Source organism: Ranitomeya variabilis, chromosome 4, assembly GCF_051348905.1.
Source record: "Ranitomeya variabilis isolate aRanVar5 chromosome 4, aRanVar5.hap1, whole genome shotgun sequence".
Taxonomy (NCBI): Eukaryota; Metazoa; Chordata; class Amphibia; order Anura; family Dendrobatidae; genus Ranitomeya; species Ranitomeya variabilis.
In genome coordinates, this window is record NC_135235.1 from 282928638 (window position 1) to 282949324 (window position 20687).

Genomic DNA, 20687 nt, shown 5'->3' on the forward strand with positions numbered 1-20687 from the left:
AGGAGGGCCTTCTGGCTAGGATGAAGGATCAGTGTCAGGCCTCAAGGCGGCACAAGTACAAAACTATTTTTGGTTATCGCTTCTCGGCCTTTTGGCTATGAACGTCGTCTGTTGTGAACTCTGTTTTCAGGCTCCCTCTTGTGGTCACTGGTGGTATGGTGTGACTTTTGCTTTGGGCTCCCCCTGGTGGCTTTGTTTGTTATCCGGCTGGTTTCTGGCTATCAGCTGTTTCGTTATCCTCTGGGAGGTTCCTATATAGCTCTGTTTCACTTCCACTTGTTACCGGCTGTCGATGTAATCAGTGCTACTCAGTTTCCTTCTGACTACCTTGCTCCCAGTCCCTCCAAGACAAGCTAAGTTTGTTTGCTCATTTTTTGATCATTAGTGTTTATCATGTTTTCTTGTCCAGCTTGCTAAGATGTGATTCCCTCGCTTGCTGGTTGCTCTAGTGGACTGAGTTTCTCCCCACACACCGTTAGTTGGTGCGTGGGTTCTTGAAATCTCAGGATGGATATTTTGTAAGGGTTTTTTATTGATTGCATAGACCCCTGCTCTATTTTCTGCTTTCTAGTATTAGTGGGCCTCTTTTGCTGAATCTGATTTCATCCCTATGTATGTGCCTTCCTCTTACTTCACCGTTAATATTTGTTGGGGGCTTCTATATCTTTGGGGATTATTTCTCTGGAGGCAAGCGAGTTCTTTCTTTCTCTTTAGGGGTAGCTAGTTTCTCAGGCTGGCTCGAGACGTCTAGGAATTTTTTAGGCACGTTCACCGGCTACCTCTAGTTGTGTTGGATAGGTTCAGATTTGCGATCAGTCCAGTTACCATCTCCCTAGAGCTTGTCCTAAGTTTGATCACTTGCTGGTCTATTTGTGATCCTCAGCCACTAAGGATCATAACAGTCGTCGTCGCCGCCGCAGGCCAAGATCAATTGTAGTATCTGTTGTTATCAGTTTAATATCTGATACGTCTCCTAATTGGGGACCATATATTAAATGGATTTTTAGAACAGGGAGATGGGAAAAGAGCTTGCTCTGTCCACTCACGCGTTGACCCGTTATTGCAGTATCTCCGGGAACAGTGCACTCCTTCTCTGATCCCGTTTCCAAAAACAGATTGAATTGAAATCAGCGCAAGTTGTGTTTTAACCCACGGTGTGAATTCTTTTCAGGGTCAAAGAAGCACATTTCAGATGCCAAGTGTAGCATTTTGCTCGCTTTCGCTTGACCATTTGCAACATTTTGTGTGTGTACCTTGCCTTGCTTTCACCTATGTATGTCAAGCATTATATTGCATTCAATATGCAATAAATCAATCAATCAATCAATCAATCAATTTGTCTTTACTGGTTGCATCAGGTGTGTTAAGATGTAGGCCTGTATTAGGCCTTTGTTACTGTGTTGCATATATACTGTACCATCTATCTACAAAGTTAGGCCCCCCTGCTGTCAGTACTTGACGTTTAAATTGAAGTATCCAATGAGTAGTTCTGCCATACATACCACATTTGTGACCGCATGAATTCTTTTGTAAAACCTTGTTTCCCTCTTGTGGACCACTGACTTTTAAATTTGGTGCATATGTATTTAAAAAAAGGAAAAATCGTGTCTGTGCTGATCTCGAATACGCTGCCTATCTCCACCTGTGTGAGTATTCTAATGCTTTCTAGCAACCAGGTGCGCTGCCTGCATTAGATAGAATCTGTTCACTGAATCCTCACGTGTCACAATTGGCCCTTGGCCATGGTCGTTCCACGTGTCACAATGGGCTGGAACCCTCACGTGTCACAATGGGTCCTTGGCCTATAAAAAGCAGCGCGGTGGCAGTCATCTTCAGTCTGCTGCCGGAGCAGCGGCAAACAGCATGGTGGTAGATAGGCAGCAGGGTCTATACCCAGCATCTGGAGAGCCAAGGGAAGACAGCTGCTCGCTTGTTTGTTTTTTGAATTTTCCTCTCGCACACCTCCTCCTGAGGGCACATAGGAACAAAGAGGGGTAGGAGTGTTACAAGAGGTGGGGTTATGCAGATTTAAAATGAGGGGCTCACAGCTTGAACAAACAGCAGAACCTGCCATTGTGAAGGTGTCCGGTTTGCTAAAATGTCCTCCTCTGGGCAATCTTTTGCTCCATCTCCCTAAAGGGTATCAGTGTTAGGCCTTGGTGTGGCACAAGTGCAAAACTAGTTCTGGTTATTGTTCCTTGGCCTTCTGGCTAGGATGAAGGATCAGTGTCAGGCCTCAAGGCGGCACAAGTACAAAACTGTTTTTGATTATCGCTTCTCGGCCTTTTGGCTATGATCGTCTTCGTCGCCTAAGATCAATTGTAGTATCTGTTGTTATCAGTTTAATATCTGATACATCTCCTAATTGGGGACCATATATTAAATGGATTTTTAGATCAGGGAGATGGGAAAAGAGCTTGCTCTGTCCACTCACGCATTGACCCGTTATTGCAGTATCTCCGGGAACAGTGCACTCCTTCTCTGATCCCGTTTCCAAAAACAGATTGAATTGAAATCAGTGCAAGTTGTTTTTTAACCCACGATTAGTGTTGAGCAATACCTTCTGATATCGGAAAGTATCGGTATCGGAAAGTATCGGCCGATACCGGCAAAATATCGGATCTCGCCGATACCGATACCCGATACCAATGCAAGTCAATGGGACGAAAATATCAGAATTAAAATAAACCCTTTCTTTCCTTGTAGGTTCATTCTACATGAAGGAAAACAACTAAGAATAATGTAGGATGTATTGGGGGAGGTGGCGGAGACATTAAAGGCATATAGGTTTAGCCCAATCAAATAGAATCGCAGGAATTTAAAAAATTTTTTAAGACGCTTGGAGTTACAAAGATATTGACTATGTTAAGATTTTTTTTATTTTGTCAGATATTGATGTGTCCACGCCATTCACCTTTATTTTTTACTTCTCCCACACTTTCTTCTTCATCATCATCAGCATCTTTGACATCTCCTTCTTCACCTTATTCATCTTCTTCATCTTCTAGCTATTATTTTTTTTGTTACATTCTTCATATTCTTTTTATTAAACTATTATTCTTCTTCATATTCTACTTCTTCATCATATTCTTATTTGTGACAGGCATTCCTGTAGTTGTTATCTATAAAAGTTTGAAGATTACACCTTCCGTTCTGCCTGTCACAAAAGAGTTACATTTGTCCGCGTTCAGTTTGGCCTACAGCATCAGGCTTTATCCAGGGGCACCACGAGGAGGAACGGACTCACCCCCATACACTGCTTAGTCTTCTTCTGCTTATAATTTAGATAATATCTTTTGCTCTGATATTTAGTGTTATGCTTAATGTTCTTCTGCTCTTTGTTCTGCAGCCTCTTGTTCTTCTGCTTCTCGGTCTTCCATGTCGTCGTCTCCAGGGTCGTCGTCGACGTCGTCGTCGTCATCGGGGTGGTCTTCAGGGTCATCGTCTCCAGGGTCGTCGTCATCTCAGTGGTCGTCGTCATCTCAGTGGTTGTCGTCTCTGGTGTCGTCGTCATCTTAGGGGTGATCTTCCGGGTCGTCTTCTTTAGGGTCTTGGTCTTGGAAATGTAGCAGAAGGTGCAAGAAGGCTGAGAAAATGTCGAGAACCAGCTGATGGAACTGGAACTCGGATGGCTACCCGAAGGTCCAAGAGCCAATGGAACTACCGAGGACCAGCTGATGTTACTGGAACCCGGTAAATAAGCAGGAGGTACCCGTGCCAGAAAGCACTACCAAGGACCACCTGACGTTGGTGGAACTCGGATACTCAGAAGGAGGCACCTAAGCCAAAGGCTCTGCCCGGAACCAGCTGACGGTACTGGAACCAGGATGGGGAGCAGAAGGTAAAAGAGCAAAAGACACTGCCGAGAACCAGCTGACGGTACTGGAACCCGGATGGGTAGCCGAAGGTCCAAGAGCCAATGGAACTACCGAGGACCAACTGACGTTACTGGAACCCGGTTACTAAGCAGGAGGTACCTGTGCCAGAAAGCACTACCAAGGACCACCTGACGTTGGTGGAACTCGAATACCCAGAAGGAGGCACCTAAGCCAAAGGCTCTGCCTGGAACCAGCTGATGGTACTGGAACCAGGATGGGGAGCAGAAGGTACAAGAGCAAAAGACACTGCCGAGAACCAGCTGACGGTACTGGAACCCGGATGGGTAGCCGAAGGTCCAAGAGCCAATGGAACTACCGAGGACCAGCTGATGTTACTGGAACCCGGTTACTAAGCAGGAGGTACCCATGCCAGAAAGCACTACCAAGGACCATCCTGACGTTGGTGGAACTCGGATACCCAGAAGGAGGCACCTAAGCCAAAGGCTCTACCCGGAAACAGCTGACGGTACTGGAACCAGGATGGGGACCTATTCAAGATTGTCTTCCTAGAGCCCCAACTAGCGGTGTTGGAGCAAATGGTCAGCAGGGGGAGCAGAGTGTAGGCCGAAGCCTGCACTGGCGGCAGCTTTGTGTCTGCATGGCGTTTGCAGGACACGATGCCGGATAAACAGCAGGGGAACAGCTGGCGTTGCTGAACCCCACTGACACAGTGGCGGGTGTTTTGCTCTGTGCAGCCAGCACTTCCGGGCACCAACTGGCGGTGTTAGAGCCCAGGGTCAGCAGGAGGAGCAGAGGGAGCAGAGTGTAGGCCGAAGCCTGCACTGGCGGCAGCTTTAGGTCTGTTGTGTCTGCGTGGTGTTTGCAGGACACGATGCCGGCTACACAGCAGGGGAACAGCTGGCATTGCTGAACCCCACTGACACAGTGGCGTGTGTTTTGCTCTGTGCAGCCAGCACTTCCGGGCACCAACTGGCGGTGTTAGAGCCCAGGCTCTGCAGGAGGAGCAGAGTGTAGGCCGAAGCCTAATTGAACCAATTTTAAAGTTAACCTTTAACCCCCCCTCAGGTGTTCCAAACTACAAGAGCCACCTTGGGCAGCAGTAATGCTACCCAAGTCAAAGGTTGCTCTTTTATTTTTGTTCCTTGCACACGCTGAATGAAACACGTATGACATTTAGCCCCTTATACAGTCAAAACTGTCTTGTAGGCGGGAGTTCCCTTCTTAATGAGACGCAGCACAGCTGGCAAAAATACCACCTTGGTGCTTGGCGCGGCCTCCTGAGTGTCGCATTTTTCTGTTCAGGAGTCTGCGCTGTTGCGTTATCCCTTGGCTATGTGCTGTCCGTCTTCTGACATCATTTGATGTCGGCCGGTGCGGTTCGCGATGCCCATGAATCCCAGCCCCGCAGTGTCTTTACATTGTTTCACACTGCGGGGCTGGGATTCATGGCCTTGCGCAGTACATATGTTAGCCTCTCACTCGGGTCCTTACACCTGCTTCAGACTGTGCAGCGCCAGCTGAACCCTTATGGCATGCCACGGCCATGAGGCCGCACAGTGTGAAGAAGGCGGAAAGAGATGAGTGACAGGCGAAGATAGGCACTGCTCATGCCCATCAATCACACCCTCGCAGTCTAAAGAAATTAGACACCGAGGGGCGTTGTGTCGGGCAGGGCGGCTGCAGAGGCGTAGCCAGCCAAACAATGATGTCAGAAGACGGGCAGCGCTACCAAGGGGGTTGCTGCGTGTCATTACAAAGGAAAGTCACACCAGAGGGACATTTTAATGGTCTCGGGGGACACATTTTTGACGTGTTCAGTTCCACGTGTGCAAGGAGAATAAGTTTATGAGCCACCTTGCACAAATGCAGCATGACTGCTGTACAAGGTGGCTGTAATACATACAAACGCCTGGGGGGGACAGGTTCCCTTCAATTTCAGTTCTTGTGTCTGCATGGCTTTTGCAGGACACGATGCCGGCTACACAGCAGGGGAACAGTATTATGACCTGGTGATTACGGAGTAGCACTGAGATGACCTGGTGGGTAAAACCAATCATGGACACGCTCAGAGGAGGTGGCAGCTCCACCGACAGCAATCACAGTTATAACCTGGTGATTACGGAGCAACACTGAAATGACCTGGTGGGTAAAACAATAATGTACAAGCTCTGAGGAGGTGGTAGCTTTACTGATCGCAATCCCTACTCCTAACACAAACACTAGAATTAGCCGTGGGACGTTCCTATCTCTGCCTAGACGCCTCGTCACAGCCTAAGAACTAACTACCCCTGAAGATGGAAACGGAAAACTATCTCGCCTCAGAGAAACCCACAAAAGGAAAGATAGCCCCCACAAATATTGACGGTGAGTGGAGAGGGAAATGACAAACTCAGAAATGAAACTAGATTTTAGCAAAGGAGGCCAATACTATCTAAATAGACAGAGATAGAAAAGGCTACTGTGCGGTCAGTATAAAAAACTAAATATCCACGCAGAGTTTACAAAAATAACCTCCACACCAACTCACGGTGTGGAGGAGCAAATCTGCAACCCCTGAGCTTCCAACTAGCCGGAATATTTCATAATGACAAGCTGGACAAAAGAGACAAAACTTAAACTTGAACAGAAGGTCAAAAACAGGCAAACACCCAAGAACTAGCAGAACTTATCTTAAGCTGAAATGGACTGGCCAACAGAGAACTTCCAGGAGAGGACTGAATCCCACAGGAAAACATTGACAGCTAGCATCGAATACAGACTAGAACCCAGTTAAATAACAAGGCCAGGGAACCGATTAGTGAAAGCAGCTGCTAAGTTCCACTCGAAACCACCAGAGGGAGCCCAAGAGCAGAACTCCCAAAAATAACATTCGTAACCACAGGATGGAGCCCAAGAACGGAATTCACAACATTACCCCCCCCCCTTGAGGAGGGGTCACCGAACCCTCACCAGGGCCCCCAGGCTGATCGGGACGAGCCAAATGAAAAGCACGTACCAAATCGGCAGCATGGACATCGGAGGCAAAAACCCAAGAATTATCCTCCTGGCCATAACCCTTCCACTTGACCAGATACTGAAGCTTCCGCCTCGAAAGACGAGAATCCAAAATCTTCTCCACCACATATTCCAACTCCCCCTCAACCAACACCGGAGCAGGAGGGTCAACGGAGGGAACCATGGGCACCACATATCTCCGCAACAAAGATCTATGGAACACATTATGAATGGAAAAAGAAGCTGGAAGGGCCAAACGAAAAGACACCGGATTGATAATTTCCGAAATCCTATAAGGACCAATAAAACGAGGCTTGAACTTAGGGGAAGAGACCTTCATAGGAACATGACGAGAAGACAACCAGACCAAATCCCCAACTCGAAGCCGGGGACCAACGCACCGATGGCGGTTAGGAAAACGTTGAGCCTTTTCCTGAGACAATGTTAAATTGTCCACCACATGAGTCCAAATCCGCTGCAACCTGTCCACCACAGAATCCACCCCAGGACAGTCCGAAGGCTCAACCTGCCCTGAAGAAAAACGAAGATGAAAACGGAAGTTACAAAAAAAAGACAAAACCAAAGTAGCCGAACTAGCCCATTTATTAAGGGCAAACTCGGCCACCGGCAAGAAGGTAACCCAATCATCCTGATCAGCAGACAAAAAGCATCTCAAATAGGTTTCCAAGGTCTGATTGGTTCGCTCCGTCTGTCCATTTGTCTGAGGGTGAAATGCCGAAGAAAAAGACAAATTAATGCCCATTCTAACACAAAAGGACCGCCAAAACCTAGAAACAAACTGGGTACCTCTGTCAGACACAATATTCTCCGGAATACCATGCAAATGAACCACATGCTGAAAAAATAAAGGAACCAAATCAGAGGAGGAAGGCAACTTAGGCAAAGGTACCAAGCGGACCATTTTAGAAAACCGGTCACAAACCACCCAGATGACAGACATCTTCTGAGAAACAGGAAGATCAGAAATAAAATCCATGGAAATATGCGTCCAGGGCCTCTCAGGGATAGGCAAAGGCAAAAGCAACCCACTAGCACGAGAACAGCAGGGCTTAGCCCGGGCACAGGTCCCACAGGACTGCACGAAGGAACGCACATCCCGTGACAAAGAAGGCCACCAAAAGGACCTGGCAACCAAATCTCTGGTACCAAAGATCCCAGGATGAACTGCCAATACCGAACAATGAATCTCAGAAATCACCTTACTAGGGCAGCGGTCGGGTCTATCAGCCTGAAACTCCTGAAGCACCCGCCGCAAATCAAGGGAGATAGCAGAAAGAATCACCCCCTCCTTGAGAATACCAGCCGGCTCATGGACTCCCGGAGAATCAGGCAAAAATCTCCTAGACAGGGCATCAGCCTTCACATTCTTAGATCCCGGAAGATACGAGACCACAAAATCAAAACGGGAGAAAAACAAAGACCACCGAGCCTGTCTAGGATTCAACCGCTTGGCAGACTCAAGGTAAATCAGATTCTTATGATCGGTCAAGACCACAACACGATGCTTAGCTCCCTCAAGCCAATGTCGCCACTCCTCAAATGCCCACTTCATAGCCAACAACTCCCGATTGCCGACATCATAATTACGCTCAGCAGGCGAAAACTTTCTGGAGAAGAAAGCACACGGTTTCAACACAGAGCCATCAGAACTTCTCTGAGACAAAACAGCTCCTGCCCCAATCTCAGAAGCGTCAACCTCAACCTGAAAAGGGAGAGAAACATCTGGCTGACGCAACACAGGGGCAGAAGTAAAACGACGCTTAAGCTCCTGAAAGGCCTCCACAGCCACAGAGGACCAATTCACCACATCAGCACCTTTCTTGGTCAAATCGGTCAGAGGTTTAACCACAGTAGAAAAATTAGCAATGAAGCGGCGATAAAAATTAGCAAAGCCCAAAAATTTCTGAAGGCTCTTCACAGATGTGGGTTGAGTCCAATCATAAATAGCCTGGACCTTAACAGGGTCCATTTCAATAGCCGAGGGAGAAAAAATTAACCCCAGAAAAGAAACCTTCTGAACTCCAAAAAGGCACTTAGACCCCTTCACAAACAGTGCATTAGCACGAAGAATCTTAAATACCATCCTGACCTGCTTCACGTGAGACTCCCAATCATCGGAAAAAAACAAAATATCATCCAAATATACAATCATGAATTTATCCAGATACTCCCGGAAAATATCATGCATAAAGGACTGAAACACAGATGGAGCATTAGAGAGCCCGAAAGGCATCACAAGATATTCAAAATGGCCTTCGGGCGTATTAAATGCTGTTTTCCATTCATCACCCTGTTTGATGCGAACAAGATTATACGCCCCTCGAAGGTCAATCTTGGTAAACCAGCTAGCCCCTTTAATCCGAGCAAACAAATCAGAGAGCAAAGGCAAAGGGTACTGGAATTTGACCGTGATCTTATTGAGAAGGCAATAATCTATATAGGGCCTCAAGGAGCCATCCTTCTTGGCAACAAAAAAGAACCCCGCTCCCAACGGCGATGAAGACGGGTGAATATGCCCCTTCTCCAAGGACTCCTTTACATAACTCCGCATAGCGGCATGCTCTGGCACAGACAGATTGAAAAGTCGACCCTTAGGGAACTTACAGCCAGGAATCAAATTAATAGCGCAATCACAGTCCCTATGAGGAGGCAGGGGACTGGATTTGGGCTCCTCAAATATATCCTGGAAATCAGACAAAAACTCAGGAACTTCAGAAGAAGGGGATGAGGAAATTGACATCAGAGGAATGTCACTATGTATCCCCTGACAACCCCAACTAGTCACAGACATAGATTTCCAATCCAGCTGTAAGGAGGTTGCTTTCCCTGCTCCTTGCCTGGAACCACTTAGTCAGACAGCTGGGTTGCTGGGGGGAAGACTTTCTGCCCTGGACAGAGGGGACCAGGGGACTGCTGGGAAGAGAGAGGTGTGGTCAGAAAAGAGCGGGAGAGCAGAGAGAAAGCAGCGCGCCAAAGAGAGGGCAGGCTGCAGCGCCGCGCTCCCCTAAAAGTAGTGCTCCCCGTGAGGGCACTGAGGCTGAGATACCCACCAGAGTGAAGGCTGGATGTGAGGGTGTAGATTTGGAAGCCTCCAGAATCAGAGACAGTGACTGTGCAGCCCTGGTGACCGCAGTGACAAGCAAAGAATCCCTGGTGACCGCAGTGACAAGCAAAGATTCCCTGAGTGTGATAAGTAACTACCCAGAGTGTGTGTGACAGCGTTAATACAGGGAGACTGTCAGCCTGATGCATAGAGGCTCTTGAAGCAGCGACGGAGACTGTGCTATTTCCTGGTTTCACTTTCACTTTGCGAAGAACAGATTGCAGAGAGACTTAACCCCGGACCTTCCAGGAGACATAGAAGAGACTTCAGGATCTCAAGCCCTGCTGGTGACTGTATCCACATTGGGAAAAGGACCCTCCAGTCAGGACCTCCCTGGGCTGATAAGTTACAAGAACACTCGTTAACCCTTTGATTCCGCTTAACTGTTTACTGTTTTTCTTGACTCTATTAACCCCGTTTACTCCCTGCGAGGAGAATTTTACCCCTGTTAATAAATCCCCTTCAACAGTTGGTCTGTCTGTTCCGTGGTGACATATGAAACCCTGCACTTTATTGCACAGCACTGGATTATGTACCTGTAACCATGGAAACCCCAGCACAACCACATCATGCAAACTATGCAACACCAAAAAGCGAATATTTTCCTGATGTGCTGGAGCCATGTTCATGGTTAACTGTGTCCAGTACTGAGGTTTATTCTTGGCCAATGGTGTAGCATCAATCCCCCTCAAGGGAATAGGGCTCTGCAAAGGCTCCAAGGAAAAACCACAGTGCCTGGCAAATTCTAGATCCATTAAGTTCAGGGCAGCGCCAGAATCCATAAATGCCATTACAGAAAAGGACGACAATGAGCAAATCAGGGTAATAGACAAGAGAAATTTAGGCTGTACAATACTGATGGTAACCGACCTAGCAACCCTCTTAGTACGCTTCGGGCAGTCAGAGATAGCATGAGTAGCGTCACCACAGTAAAAACACAGCCCATTCTGACGTCTGAACTCCTGCCGTTCTGCTCTCGTCAAAATCCTATCACATTGCATAGGCTCAGAACTCTGCCCAGAGGACACCGCCATATGGTGCACCACCTTACGTTCACGTAGGCGTCGATCAATCTGAATGGCCAGAGACATTGATTCATTCAAACCAGCAGGCGTGGGAAACCCCACCATAACATCTTTAAGGGCTTCAGAAAGACCCTTTCTGAAAATAGCGGCCAGGGCATCCTCATTCCATTTTGTAAGCACAGACCACTTTCTAAATTTCTGACAATATATTTCTGCTGCTTCCTGATCCTGACACAGAGCCAGCAAGTTTTTTTCTGCCTGATCCACAGAATTAGGTTCGTCATAAAGCAGTCCAAGTGCTTGAAAAAATGAATCTACATTAAGCAATGCAGGATTCCCTGGCTCAAGGGAGAATGCCCAGTCCTGCGGGTCGCCACGCAGCAGAGAAATAACAATCTTCACCTGCTGAATGGGGTCACCAGAGGAACGGGGTCTCAGAGCAAAAAACAATCTGCAATTATTTTTAGGCTATGTGCACACGTAGCAGAATTGCCGCGGAAATTTCCACGGCAATTCTGCGCAACTTTTTACTATAGATGCAGCCTATGCAGCATCTATAGTAAAAGGTAGAATGTTAAAAATAATAAAAAAAATTAAAAAAAAGGTTATACTCACCTCAGCGGCTTCCGTTCCTAATGCTGTATGTTCAGGACCTTCCATTGACGTAGCGGTCACGTGACCCGCGGTCATGTGACCGTGATGTCATCGCAGGTCCTTCACACACACCACAGAAGCCGTTGAGGAGGTTGGGCCGCCCGAAGGTGAGTATATCGCTATTTTTTATTTTAATTCTTTTTTTTTTTTTACCACTTATATGGTGCCCAGTCCGTGGAGGAGAGTCTCCTCTCCTCCACCCTGGGTACCAACCGCACTTGATCTGCTTACTTCCTGCATGGTGTGCACAGCCCCGTGCGGGAAGTAAGCAGATCAATGCACTCCTATGTGTGCAGAATCGCAGCGATTCCGCAATTTTAATGAACATGCTGCGTTTTTTTCTGGATTGCGATTCTGCTCAGGAAAAAAATGCAGCATGTGCACAGAAAATGCGGATTGCATTCTGTTACATAGGATGCTCAATGTTAGCGTTATTTTCGCGGTTTTATAGCGTTTTTATAGCGAAAAACCGCGAAAAAAACGCAAAAAATCTGCTACGTGTGCACACAGCCTTAAAGTTCAAAAACTTAGATCTATCCCCAGAAAACAAATCAGGGATAGGAATTCTAGGCTCAGAAACAGGAGTTTGAATAACATAATCTTGGATACTCTGTACCCTTGCAACGAGATGATCAACACGCGCAGACAGACCCTGAACCTCCATATCAGCACCAAGCTCCTGAACCATCCAAAGATCAAGGGGAAAAAAAAGACAAAACAAGCTACAAAGGAAAAAAAATGACTCAGAACTTTCTTTTCCCTCTTTTGAGATGCATTTAACACATTGTGGGCCAGCTGTACTATTATGACCTGGTGATTACGGAGTAGCACTGAGATGACCTGGTGGGTAAAACCAATCATGGACACGCTCAGAGGAGGTGGCAGCTCCACCGACAGCAATCACAGTTATGACCTGGTGATTACGGAGCAACACTGAAATGACCTGGTGGGTAAAACAATAATGTACAAGCTCTGAGGAGGTGGTAGCTTTACTGACCGCAATCCCTACTCCTAACACAAACACTAGAATTAGCCGTGGGACGTTCCTATCTCTGCCTAGACGCCTCGTCACAGCCTAAGAACTAACTACCCCTGAAGATGGAAACGGAAAACTATCTCGCCTCAGAGAAACCCACAAAAGGAAAGATAGCCCCCACAAATATTGACGGTGAGTGGAGAGGGAAATGACAAACTCCGAAATGAAACTAGATTTTAGCAAAGGAGGCCAATACTATCTAAATAGACAGAGATAGAAAAGGCTACTGTGCGGTCAGTATAAAAAACTAAATATCCACGCAGAGTTTACAAAAATAACCTCCACACCGACTCACGGTGTGGAGGAGCAAATCTGCAACCCCAGAGCTTCCAACTAGCCGGAATATTTCATAATGACAAGCTGGACAAAAGAGACATAACTTAAACTTGAACAGAAGGTCAAAAAGAGGGAAACACCCAAGAACAAGCAGAACTTATCTTAAGCTGAAATGGACTGGCCAACAGAGAACTTCCAGGAGAGCACTGAATCCCACAGGAAAACATTGACAGCTGGCATCGACTACAGACTAGAACCCAGTTAAATAACAATGCCAGGGAACCGATTAGTGAAAGCAGCTGCTAAGTTCCACTCGAAACCACCAGAGGGAGCCCAAGAGCAGAACTCCCAAAAATACCATTTGTAACCACAGGATGGAGCCCAAGAACGGAATTCACAACAGAACAGCTGGCGTTGCTGAACCCCACTGACACAGTGGCGGGTGTTTTGCTCTGTGCAGCCAGCACTTCCGGGCACCAACTGGCGGTGTTAGAGCCCAGGGTCAGCAGAGGGAGCAGAGTGTAGGCCGAAGCCTGCACTGGCGGCAGCTTTAGGTCTGTTGTGTCTGCTACACAGCAGGGGAACAGCTGGCATTGCTGAACCCCACTGACACAGTGGCGGGTGTCTTGCTCTGTGCAGCCAGCAGTTCCGGGCACCAACTGGTGGTGTTGGAGCCCAGGCTCTGCAGGAGGAGCAGAGTGCAGGCCGAAGCCTGCACTGGAGCAAGTTGAAAGGGAACCTTTAAACCCCCCCCCCCCCCCCGGCGTTTGCACTGGCCGAGATCCCGCCTCGCAGTGTCATCTAATGTAATCACTCTGCGGGCCTGGGATCCATGGGCATGAGCAGTGCATATCCTTGCCTCTCACTCCCCTCCCTCCGGCTTCTTCAGACTGTGCGGCGTCACAGCCGTGGCATGCTATTAGGGATCAGCTGACGGCGCACAGTCTGAAGAAGGCGGAGGGAGAAGAGTGAGAGCCTGAGGTGAAGATATGCAATGCGCATGCCTATGGATCCCAGGCACGCAGTGTGATTAAATCAGAAGACACTGCGAGGGGGGATCTTGGCCAGCGCGGCCGCATGGGCGCAGCCAGCCTGACACCAAATAATGTCAGAAGACGGGCAGCGCTAAGTGTGCATGGACAAGGGATAACATAACACCGCAGGCTCCGGGACAGATTCAAACAACGCTGAGGAGGCGGCGCACGGCGCCAAGGGGGTAGGAATGAAGGCTGTGCTGCGTCACATTAAAAAGGAAAGTACCACCTCCGTGACAGGCTCACGGTATTAGTTGACACATTTTATAATAAGTGTTAAGTTCTGCGTGTGCAAGGAGCAAAAGTTAAAGAGCTACCTTTTCCTTGTGCAGCATTACTGCTGCACAAGGTGGCTCTTTCAGTAACAAACGCCTTGGGGGGGGGACAGGTTCCCTTAAATTTAAGTTGTTGTGTCAGCGTGGCGGTCGCAAGACACATTGCCGGCTACACAGCTGGGGATCAGCTGACGTTACTGAAACCCAATAACACTGGGTCATATGTTTTGACTGTGCAGACGGCACTTCTGAGCCTCAACTGGCGGTGTTGGAGCCCAGGAATTACAGTTCAGGTGGTAGAAATATGAACACAACAGGAGACCTGGATACTGTAGACAGTCACCCAATTATTTAATCAGGAAGAGGAGTGGCAAATTCCTGCGAGATCCAGGCCTGGTTCATTTTCAGGAAAGCAAGCCGGTCAACGTTATCGGAAGATAGTCGCATGCGACGATCTGTTAGTACACCATCTGTAGCACTAAAGACGCGTTCTGATAATACACTAGCCGCAGGGCAAGCCAGCACCTCCAATGCATACTGGCTTAGCTCTGGCCATGTATCCAGCTTAGAGACCCAAAACTTGAAAGGGGAAGAGCCGTCTGGGAGTACAGTAAGAGGGAAAGACATGTAGTCTGTCACCATTTGACGGAACCGTTGCCTCCTGCTGACTGGAGCCGCCTGTGATGGTGTAGACATTTGTGGCAGGCACAGAAAACTGTGCCACAGTTGGGCCATACTGGTCTTGCCTTGGACAGAGGCACTGCTTCTCTTTGTGCAGAGCCTCCTCCACTGCCTCAACGCACTGAGCTGCTTTGTAAAGCACTAGCAGCACTGCTCTCAGTTGGACTGGAGAAGATGATGGAATTCACCAGTGTGTCTCGGTACTCCCGTATTTTATGCTCCCGGTTCAACGGTGTGATGAGGCTTTGTACGTTGTCACGGTAGCAAGGATCGAGGAGGGTGTACACCCAGTAATCAGCCATGTTGAGACTGTGGGAGATGCAGCGGTCGTTTCTCAGGCACTGCAGCATGTAATCCACCATGTGCTGCAGACTGCCAACTGGCCAAGAAACGCTATCCCCTGCTTCAGGCGTGATCTCTGCCCGCTCTTCATCACCCCACCCTCGCTGTACACACTGAGTACTGGACAACTGTGTAACTCCCTCCTCTGGACGGATGTCTTCCTCCTCCATTGACTCCTCCTCATCCTCCTCACAAAGTGTCCCCTGCCTACGGCTTTGTGAGGAACCACGTGGCGCGGACTGTCCAGAAGGTGATGGAAATGGAGACTCCTCATCCTCCACCTCTTCCACAACATCTTCCCTTAGCGCTTGCAGGGTTTGTTGAAGCAGGCAGATAAGGGGGACAGTCATGCTGACTAGTGCATCATCTGAACTCGCCATCCGCGTGGAATAATCAAAGGGATGCAAAACCTGGCAGACGTCCTTCATAGTGGCCCACTCAGTGGTTGTGAAGTCAGAACGGCGCGCACTGCGACTTCTTTGCGCCTGATGCAGCTGGTACTCCATTACTGCTTGCTGCTGCTCACACAACCGCTCCAACATATGTAACGTTGAATTCCACCTGGTTGGTAGGTCACATATGATATGATGTTCCGGAAGGCAGAATCGGCGCTGCAGAGCTGCAATGCGCGATCTTGCCGTGCTGGAACGCCGCAAGTGAGCACACTCTAGTCGGACCTTGTGCAGAAGTGCATCAAGATCCGGATAGTCCCTCAAAAAACTCTGCATGACCAAGTTGAGCACATGTGCCAGACATGGGATGTGAGTGAGGTTGCCGAGGCCCAGAGCTGCCACCAGATTTCGGCCATTGTCACACACTACTATGCCTGGCTGGAGATTCGCTGACACAAACCACACATCGCTCTCTTGCTTGATGGCATTCCAGAGCTCATGCGCCATGTGGCTTCGATTCCCCAAAGAAATTAATTTCAAGACGGCCTGCTGACGTTTGGCCACAGCTGTGCTCATGTCAGTCGTAACAGGTGAACGTTCACGGGTCCATGTGGGGGTGGACTGTGACTGCTCCTGCGATGATTCTGAGGAACTTGTGTATGAGGAGGAGTCAATGTGTACAGACTGGATTCCTGCAATCCTTGGAGTGGGCAGGACATGGCCTGCGCTACTCGCACGATCTGTACCCGGCTCAACAACATTAACCCAATGGGCAGTGAGGGAAAGGTATCGCCCCTGTCCATGTTGACTGGTCCACGCATCGGTGGTGAGGTGGACCTTGCTACTGACGGCGTTCAGTAGCGCGTGTTTTATGTGTCCCTCCACATGCTTGTGTAGGGCAGGGACGGCTTGCCTGCTGAAATAAAAGCGGCTGGGCACATTGTACTGTGGGACTGCCAATGCCATGAAGTCACGGAAGCTGTCAGTCTCCACCAGCCTGAATGAGAGCATTTCCAGTGACAGAATTTTGGCAATGCCTGCAGTCAGAGCCTGTGCTCGGGCGTGGTTTGCCGAGAATGGCCGCCTTTTCTCCCATGCCTGTACTACCGATGGCTGTAGACTGGGCTGGGAGTGTGAGGATGACTGGGAACGTGGTGTTGTGGGTGGAATTACAGTGGGTCTCTGGACAACAGTGCCAGAGGTTCTTCCATGGCGATCCTGGGAGGAAGCTGAACCAGCTGCGTGTGAGCTGGAGGAAGAGGTAACACGAGCTGAAGAGTTGGTAGCTGCCGCTGTTGGTTGGCCTAGCTCTTCAGTGTGTTTTTGTAACTCCGCCACGTGCCTGGTCCGCACATGTTTCCACATATTTGAGGTATTCAGGCTGCTGACATTTCTCCCTCTTTTGATTTTCTGATGACACACCTTGCATTTGACAAAGCAAATGTCATCTGCAACTGTGTCAAAAAATCCCCGCGTCCTCTCCCTGCTCCGTGCCCACGCCCACGTGCCTTACTCCCTGCCCTCTTCATCTTGGTTGACTGATAAAGATAAGCAGAAAGTACTAAGGGCTTTGTGTGCTTATTCCTGAACAGGTCCTACCAGGTATAAGAAACACTAATTTTCTAAAGTGTGGACTAGACTTTAATATGAGCTAATGTGGCCTACACAACTGTAAAGTGGTGTGTTTGGTGAACTTTATTATTATTTTTTTGGGGGGGGCACAACCGACTACAGGGCGAGCTGCACTCACACGGAGACCGTGCAGACAGCCGTAAACGGCGCTGCAAGGCCCAAAAAAACTACTCTAGGTTATCCTATGTAGTGTTCTTCCACAATTTAGCTGGATACAGGTGGAAAGTCACTAATAGGAATTATTTGAAAAAATGTGCAGCAGGCTGCACTATTTGCAAAAAAGGAAAATGGATTTTACGGTATGAGGCAGTGAACCACCCTGAGCTGGATACAACCGGCTGTGGCTGCACACAGACTACAGGGCGAGCTGCACTCACACGGAGACCGTGCAGACAGCCGTAAACGGCGCTGCAAGGCCCAAAAAAACTACTCTAGGTTATCCTATGTAGTGTTTTTCCACAATTTAGCTGGATACGGGTGGAAAGCCACTAATAGGAATTATTTGAAAAAAATGTGCAGCAGGCTGCACTATTAGCAAAAAAGGAAAATGGATAGAACAGTATGAGGCAGTGAACCACCCTGAGCTGAATACAACTGGCTATGGCTGCACACAGACTACAAAGTGGGCTGCACTCACACACACACACACACACACAGACCTTGCAGATCGCTGTGAAAACAGCGCTGCAAGGCAAAAGCAAGGTGAACACACAGCGGTTGCTAAATTATCCTGGGAAAAGAACAATGAAGCAAATCGCTATCTCAACTGGCCCTCAGTCAGAAAACAGCGTCCTATGCCTAACTGAATTCACAGCAGAGTGAGCCAGCGTTTTTTATAGTGCATCATGATATCATTTCAGCAGCCAATCACAGCCTTGCCAGTAGTTACATGCCCACCATGCTGAACAGGATGTGCCCACACTTTTAATCATTCCTCATTGGCTGCATTCGTGCAGTTTGAATTCTGGGAACTTCCGATTCCGGTATCCGATATGCGGCAAGTATCGGAACTCGGTATCGGAATTCCGACACCGCAAGTATCGGCCGATACCCGATACTTGCGGTATCGGAATGCTCAACACTACCCACGATGTGAATTCTTTTCAGGGTCAAAGAAGCACATTTCAGATGCCAAGTGTAGCATTTTGCTCGCTTTCGCTTGACCATTTGCAACATTTTTTGTGTGTGCCTTGCCTTCCTTTCACCTATGTATGTCAAGCATTATATTGCATTCAATATGCAATCAATCAATCAATCAATCAATTTATCTTTACTGGTTGTATCAGGTGTGTTAAGATGTAGGCCTGTATTAGGCCTTTGTTGCTGTGTTTCATATATACTGTACCATCCATCTACAAAGTTAGGCCCCCTGCTGTCAGTACTAGGCGTTTAAATTGAAGTATCCAATGAGTAGTTCTGCCATACATACCACATTTGTGACCGCATGAATTCTTTTGTAAAACCTTGTTTCCCTCTTGTGGACCACTGACTTTTAAATTTGGTGTATATGTATTTAAAAAAAGGAAAAATCGTGTATGTGCTGATCTCGAGTACGCTGCCTATCTCCACCTGTGTGAGTATTCTAATGCTTTCTAGCAACCAGGTGTGCTGCCTGCATTAGATAGAATCTGTTCACGGAACCCTCACGTGTCACAATTGGCCCTTGGCCATGGTCGTTCCACGTGTCACAATGGGCTGGAACCTGTCATGTCGGACGCTGTTCAGACCAGGTCGTTCGACAGACAGCGGTAATTCCGCTTTTGACCACTATTTGCTCATTGGCATCGGCTAGATTTTATCTAGCTGTTCCGGGTTAATTTACCTTATCCTCGGATTGGAAGCTGGGCCATGCCCATTGCCTTTAAATAGTTCTGATCATTGGGCGTCGACGATTATAGCTTCTGTCTTGCGCATTGTTATCTTGGTCTGGAGTAGAGAGCTGGTTGTTGGAGAATCGTAGCTGGTGGTGTATTTTCCTTTCTCTTATTTACTCCTTCCTATATTTGTGTTTATTTTGCCCTGCACATTTATAGTGTTTTCCTGAGTGACTGCGGCGTGGTGTATATTTTCCTTTATCCTTGTCTGTGCATACTGTGGGTATTGGTGTATAGCATTCACTGGGTGGTGGGCAGAGGTTTTCAGCCTAGGGTTGAAACAGGATGCAGGGTGAGGTTCGAGGCCTGGACATGCACACCATCAGTGTAAACTTCAGGTAGAGGGTCAGTCAGGATTTCCCTAGTCTGAGGGAAATTGCAGGGGCCCGGGATAATAGTTCTCGCCCACCTAGTCTCCCCGTGACATTATAATCGGCCAACATTATTTCCATGGATCCCATGATTTCCATAAACCGCCAGTTGAGGGTGCTGTTCCTACAGGTCACTGAGTTGAGGGGGGCAGTGCAGCAACAGGGACTAGCAGTATCTAATGTGCAAGCCGTTGTTACAGATAAAGTTGCTGAGCCTAAGTATCCTTTGCCTGAAAAATTTGCTGGGGAACGCAGTAAATTTTTTACTTTTCGTGAAGCTTGCAAACTATATTTTCGGATGCGTCCGATCTCCTCCGGTAATGAGGCTCAGCGTGTGGGTCTGATGTTGTCATTATTAAGCGGGGATCCCCAAGCATGGGCGTTTTCTTTGCCATCTGATTCTGCTGCATTTGACTCTGTGGAGAGTTTTTTTTCTGCTCTTGGAAACATCTACGACAAGCCAGACAGAATGGCTCTAGCAGAATCTAAGATACGCACTATTTGCCAGGGGGAGCGAGTTGCAAAGGATTACTGTTCTGAATTTCACTGCTGGGCGGTCGACACTCAGTGGAATAATTCCCCGCTGCGGATTCATTTTATTCATGGAGTTTCTGAGAGAGTTAAAAAAGCCCTCCTGATGTACGAGACTCCTACTTCACTAGATTCCGCTATGAGTCTTGTTGTCCGCATTGATCGCCGTTTTCGTCTGGGGGAGCATGAGACGCCGCCTGTGGGAGGAGGTTTGGGTTCACGTGAGGTTGCTGCAGGTGAGCCCACGGAATCTATGCAAATCGCAGGGGTATCACATGTTAAGCATCGGGCTCCTGTACTTAGGAAGCAGGGAGCCTGTTTTTTCTGCGGTAAAACTGGTCATTTTATTAATATCTGTCCTCTGCTGTCAAAGAAAAACGCAACAGCGGAAAGACTCCTAAGCTCAGAGGGTGTGGTGGAGTCCAATCTGAGCTTGTGTATGTCCTCCATGATGGTATCTCAGTGCATGCTCCCTGCCAAAGTCGTTGTCACTGGCAGAGAGCTGCCAATCACTGTTTTTGTGGATAGTGGTTCCGCCACAAATCTCATTGATGAGGAGTTTGCGCGCACTGCTGGTTTTAGGATCGAAAAACTGCCTCATCCTATC

At 48.1% G+C, this 20687-nt stretch overlaps 1 non-coding gene and 1 pseudogene across 1 annotated transcript; both read left to right on the forward strand.

The window, feature by feature from the left end:
- The first annotated feature begins 901 nt into the window (after positions 1 to 901).
- LOC143771218 (U2 spliceosomal RNA) lies at positions 902 to 1091 on the forward strand. The gene has a single exon (XR_013215035.1). It is a non-coding gene; the product is annotated as a U2 spliceosomal RNA (small nuclear RNA).
- A 1179-nt stretch (positions 1092 to 2270) lies between these two features.
- Positions 2271 to 2479, forward strand: LOC143771167 (U2 spliceosomal RNA; annotated as a pseudogene).
- Positions 2480 to 20687: the final 18208 nt, after the last annotated feature.